The sequence below is a fragment of the Propithecus coquereli genome, unplaced genomic scaffold, assembly GCF_000956105.1.
Source record: "Propithecus coquereli isolate 6110/MARCELLA unplaced genomic scaffold, Pcoq_1.0 Scaffold26, whole genome shotgun sequence".
NCBI classification, from domain to species: Eukaryota; Metazoa; Chordata; class Mammalia; order Primates; family Indriidae; genus Propithecus; species Propithecus coquereli.
Window position 1 is genome coordinate 1,645,976 of NW_012148174.1, and position 4,603 is coordinate 1,650,578.

Sequence of the window (4,603 nt, forward strand, 5' to 3'; positions counted from 1 at the left end):
ACCCCTGATGTAGACGGGTGAATAATCAACATGGTGGCTGTCACGGCAATAACTAAAGTGACACAGGGTTCGGGGAAAGGCCATATTCTGGGGTTGTATTAATATTAATCATGTTTTTTTTAAGTTTTCTGTATCTTGTGATGTTCTGACATCTTAAAAATCTTGCCATTAGAGGAGAGACTGACCCTCCCAGGGCTGGCTCATTCTGGGCGACAGCAAAGGCCTGGGCCCAGGAGTTTGCCTAACAAACGCAGGGAACACACCCCCAACCCTCCCCTTAGTGCCGAAGTCTCGCACACCACAGAAATACAGACATATTCCTAAGTCATCCTGTTACAGCAAGATTGCCGGGAACAGACCAAGAGGCGCCCTGAAGTGCAGCAGAACAGGTTTAATTACGCCGGCGGGCTCAGGGGACTCGCCACCAAATTCTGAGCCCTGAACAAAGAGTGTAACGGTCTTTTATACACTTTGTTTAGGGAGGGGACGGGGCGCAGGTGACAGTTGCAATGTGGTTATCTTCAGCAGGGCCAGGATCAGCCACCTCGGTTCCTGGCACGGGAGTTGCCGTGAGCAGTTTACGGAAGCGGGAGAGGGACAGCTATTGGGGGGATAACAGGGGTGCAGACTCACCAGTGGCATTTCCCACTTCGATCCCAGGGCCCGGTACCAGGCAAGCAGAGACCGTTCCACCTGCAGCCCAGAGCCCACCGGAATCATCCAGACCGGCCCTGCCCCGCCCTTCCTGCGGGAAACTCGGCCAAGGCCACGGCCTCCTGACTGCCCCTGGTGCTTCCCCTGCGGTCCCTTCTCTCCGGAAACGTGAGTAATGATCTTTCCACGGCGTTGGCCTCTCTGCGCATCACTCAGCTACTCCTGTGAGTTAAAATCTCCTGCTACGAACGCGGCGGGAGAGCCTCGCTGCTGCTCTCTCTGCGCCGTCCGCACACGGGCAGCTGCAGCCACACCTGGGCTCCGCCCCAGACCCCCAGAGTCAAACCTGCATGTGAACAAGACCCCCAGGTCCTTTGCAAGGAGATTGACATCTGAGATACCTCGATGGTGTGGTTCAAAGCCCGGGCTCTGAAATTAGAAGGCCCAGAGTGCAACTCTTTGTACCTCTCATTAGCTAGGTGGCCTTGGACAGATTATTATTATTATACACCTGTTTCCACACCTAGTAAGTGGGGATGATGATGACGTGATCTACGCCAAACACTCAGAAAGTGCCTGGCACCTATTTATTAGACGCTTGCTATTATTCACTTTTAGAAAAGAAAGGCCGTTGCACACACTCCTAAGGCAACGTCCTCCAGGACAGACACGTTTTTAGGGGGTCCCTTGAGCTGATCTACCGTGACTACAGCCCACCCACCCAACAGTTCCATCCGTGAAAGAAAACAACGGTGCCACAACTGCTGGCTGCAAAGTGTAAACTATATTGATGATGGGAAAGGGACAGCCTGCAGCTACTTTAGTTCTGCCGAGATGCCGTGAGCACGCACACACACACGCTCTGGGTTTGGGACCAAGTTATTAAGTTGTCAGATACATCTCTTTTTTGAACATGGTGCTTTTGTTTTTTTTCCATTAGCATGGATTTCTACTCTACAGTTTCTCCTAGAGCAAATAAATATAATGGCTGTTTGCAGAGCGACTCCAGGCTTAGTTAGATGTGTAGCAAGGTGAACTGTTTCACAATTAGAGCAACCACTAACAGCAAGGTGTTTTCCATTTGTTTCATTCACTGCTATCGTGGGGTGGGGGGTGGGTGGGTGGTAGCGTTTCCAATTTATTCTTTGTCGACATGTTGAGTCACCAACAGACTCCAAAAAGTAATGAAAAATAACAGTCAGTTAAAAAAATTAAACTGTAATTACGCCGTGGGGTTTTTCCCCGAGACCCTTAAAGTCAGATCATTTAAATTTACAAGAGGAAAAAAAAAAATAGGCTTCATGGAAAACTAACAAAAAAACTACTGAAAAATACATCTGTAGAACACAGCAGTGGTCAGTTGTAAACAGCTAAGAAGGGCAAAAAAAAAGTCCTTCTAGCACGTTCAGCAGTCCAAGGACAAACTCTGCTTTTTTTTTTTTCTTCCTAGTGGCTATTTTCCTACCACAGTGTTGAGCTTCATCATTATATTAAATAACTTATATGGGTAAAAAGGAGTTTGCTAACCAGCAGCCAACTCAAGACCTTGTAGGAAGAGGGGGGAGAGGAATTGACAACACAGCACACACTAACGGGAAACAAAGTCAGCGTCCAACCAGTCTTGCCCCTCTCCGGCAACACTGGCTGAGCTGTGGTTTGGGATCCAAACAGGGGGGCTTTTAGACCCCCTCCCCCCTCTCCCTTTTTCATTTAAGTTAAACATGGGCTTCCGAAGAGCCAGCGCTCAAAGCTGGGCAAGTCCCATTAGCAGCAAATGTTCAACCGAATAATAAAAACACACACACAGAAGAAAGCTCCGTCCAGGTGCAGAGCTGTGATTCACACGGAAATTCCAGGAGATGAATCATGCGCAGAGCCGGGATCTTCAGAGGACTCTTTCTCGAGTGGTCGTCAGTGAACATTTCAGTCTCTCAAACTCTGAGTCAATCTGTCAGCCGTGGGACGTGAGTTCCCATCTGCTCTGGAGTGAGCTGCTTGCATAGCGGACCGGGGCGCCCCGATGACTGCGGGGTCTTCGTGATTTTTCCTAGTCCTAGATGCCAGAAAACAAAGGCCAGCTCCTCGATGATTTGCATGGTGCGGAGGAGGAGGAGGTGGCGGCAGCAGCAGCGATCAGATCCCACGTGTTAAACTCTGCCTAGGAGGCTTGACCTGGATAATAAAGAAAACAGTATTAGACAGAATGCGGCAGACTATTTGAACCCGGATTCAAATGCCTTGCCCGATACTAATTGTATCTTTCCTGTGTTTTACGTGTGATCTTACAGAATTAAAGCCAGGAAGAAAAAGAAAAAAAAAAAATCAAGCTTTGAAGTCTTTACTGGTTCTTTGAGAAAACTGCTAGTCACTTCAAAACAAATATTAACGCAGATGGCAAAAGCTTTGTTTACAGATAAATCTATATCTTGAGTGGGTTCATATTATAATACAAACACAAAAACCAAAGATCACTAATGATAAAGAGCTTTTAGGCAGGAGCTGGTCTTAGCACAGGTTTACTTAGCGCATCCAAGCATCTTCAGGACACATTTCGTGAACCTTGGGGATGTCTAAATAGAAGTGACGAGAAGGGTGGCTGCCCTCAGGGTGTGTTTGTCATTGTCATTGATGAATCTAAGTGTCTGCAGTGAGTGGCTCTATCACCAGCACTCGTGCTAAGGCTAACACCACCGATGCCTTCGTACTCCAGACCTTGCCATTGAGAGGTACAAAGAAGACCCAGATTTTCCTTTGAAACAAACAAAATCACACAAAACCAAGTAAACAGGCGGTATCTTGGTTCGTGAAATCTGGCCTAGTATCAAGTATAACGAAGGCACCCGGATGGCTCAGGGACCACAAAACGATGACGAGAACATGCGTTTGTCAAACCCAGTACGAAAAGGAATACAGCCCCAGAGTTTCCTAGTAGAAATGATAGCAATCTTGATTATATCATACTATATTCTATGCACTTTTGCCTATTAAAGCAACTCAAATGTTTAAAATACAAATTTAACCCTATCCTAGTTTTGTTTGAAAAATACCAATAGCAAAATTTTTAAATTTGGAAAAAACTCCAGATTATGTTTAAAGTCCCAACTCTCTCTCAAACTAAAGAGGGGCTTTGAGATCTCGTTGGTAAGTGACAAACCCAACTTTACCAAGCCAACTGGTCCTTATCTCAGGTCAAACAAACTTCTGATATTAGAACGACTCAGAAATAAAGTCTGAACTTTGATCTGAATTTTAGACAAAGAAAATTAGTCAATTTCTTTTTTTCTTAAACCATACTATGGGGTCATTTCAGTTGCAAAAAAGAAAAGAGTCATTGTATATCTGTCCATATCAAAAAAAGGTAATAAAACTGAATAATAGTCATGAAAATTCTAAGCCACAAAGATTCAGTTAAAAGGAAATGAAGTGCAGACGACTTAGGACAGGAAGGCAGTGACGTCCCGTGGAAAGCATGTGGCTTTCTTCAAGTAAACCAGCATTTGCTCTAGACTTGCACAGCAAGCGGCAGCAATGACACTCACCGTAAAGACTTCCATCTGTCTTTCTCTATGTGATTTTCGGGTCCTTCGCTCTCATAAGAAGCCAAGTAGAGAGCTACAATCAACCAAAAGAAAGTGCATGAATGTTGAAGCCTTCTTATACATTATCTACTCCCATCCCTGGTTCGACTCAAGGCAAACTCTATAGCAAAACACACCCTTTAAAATACCAAATCATGACCAAGAAGCTTCACGAGAAACACAGAATATCGCTTTGCCTCTGATTGACCATCCCAACAAAAACCCCACGGCCTCTAGGCCAGAAAGGCATTTAATTCACTAACAATTTAGGAGGCCAAAGAGCTTACAAAACGCAAGCCAAATGCTGCAGTCACACACTCGGATTTCTGTTCTTTACAAAGAAAGGGGCGAGGGTTCTTTCCTGGTAGCCT

At 45.6% G+C, this 4,603-nt stretch overlaps 1 protein-coding gene and 1 long non-coding RNA gene across 6 annotated transcripts in view; both read right to left on the reverse strand.

Annotated features, from left to right (window-relative positions):
- The window catches only part of RASGEF1B (RasGEF domain family, member 1B), a 170,079-nt gene that overhangs the window by 2,075 nt on the left and 163,401 nt on the right, over positions 1–4,603 (reverse strand). The window lies entirely within an intron of this gene.
- LOC105812707 lies at positions 2,062–4,265 on the reverse strand. The gene is made up of 2 exons (XR_001137625.1): positions 4,194–4,265; positions 2,062–2,826 (listed from the first exon to the last, which is right to left on the reverse strand). It is a non-coding gene; the product is annotated as an uncharacterized LOC105812707 (long non-coding RNA).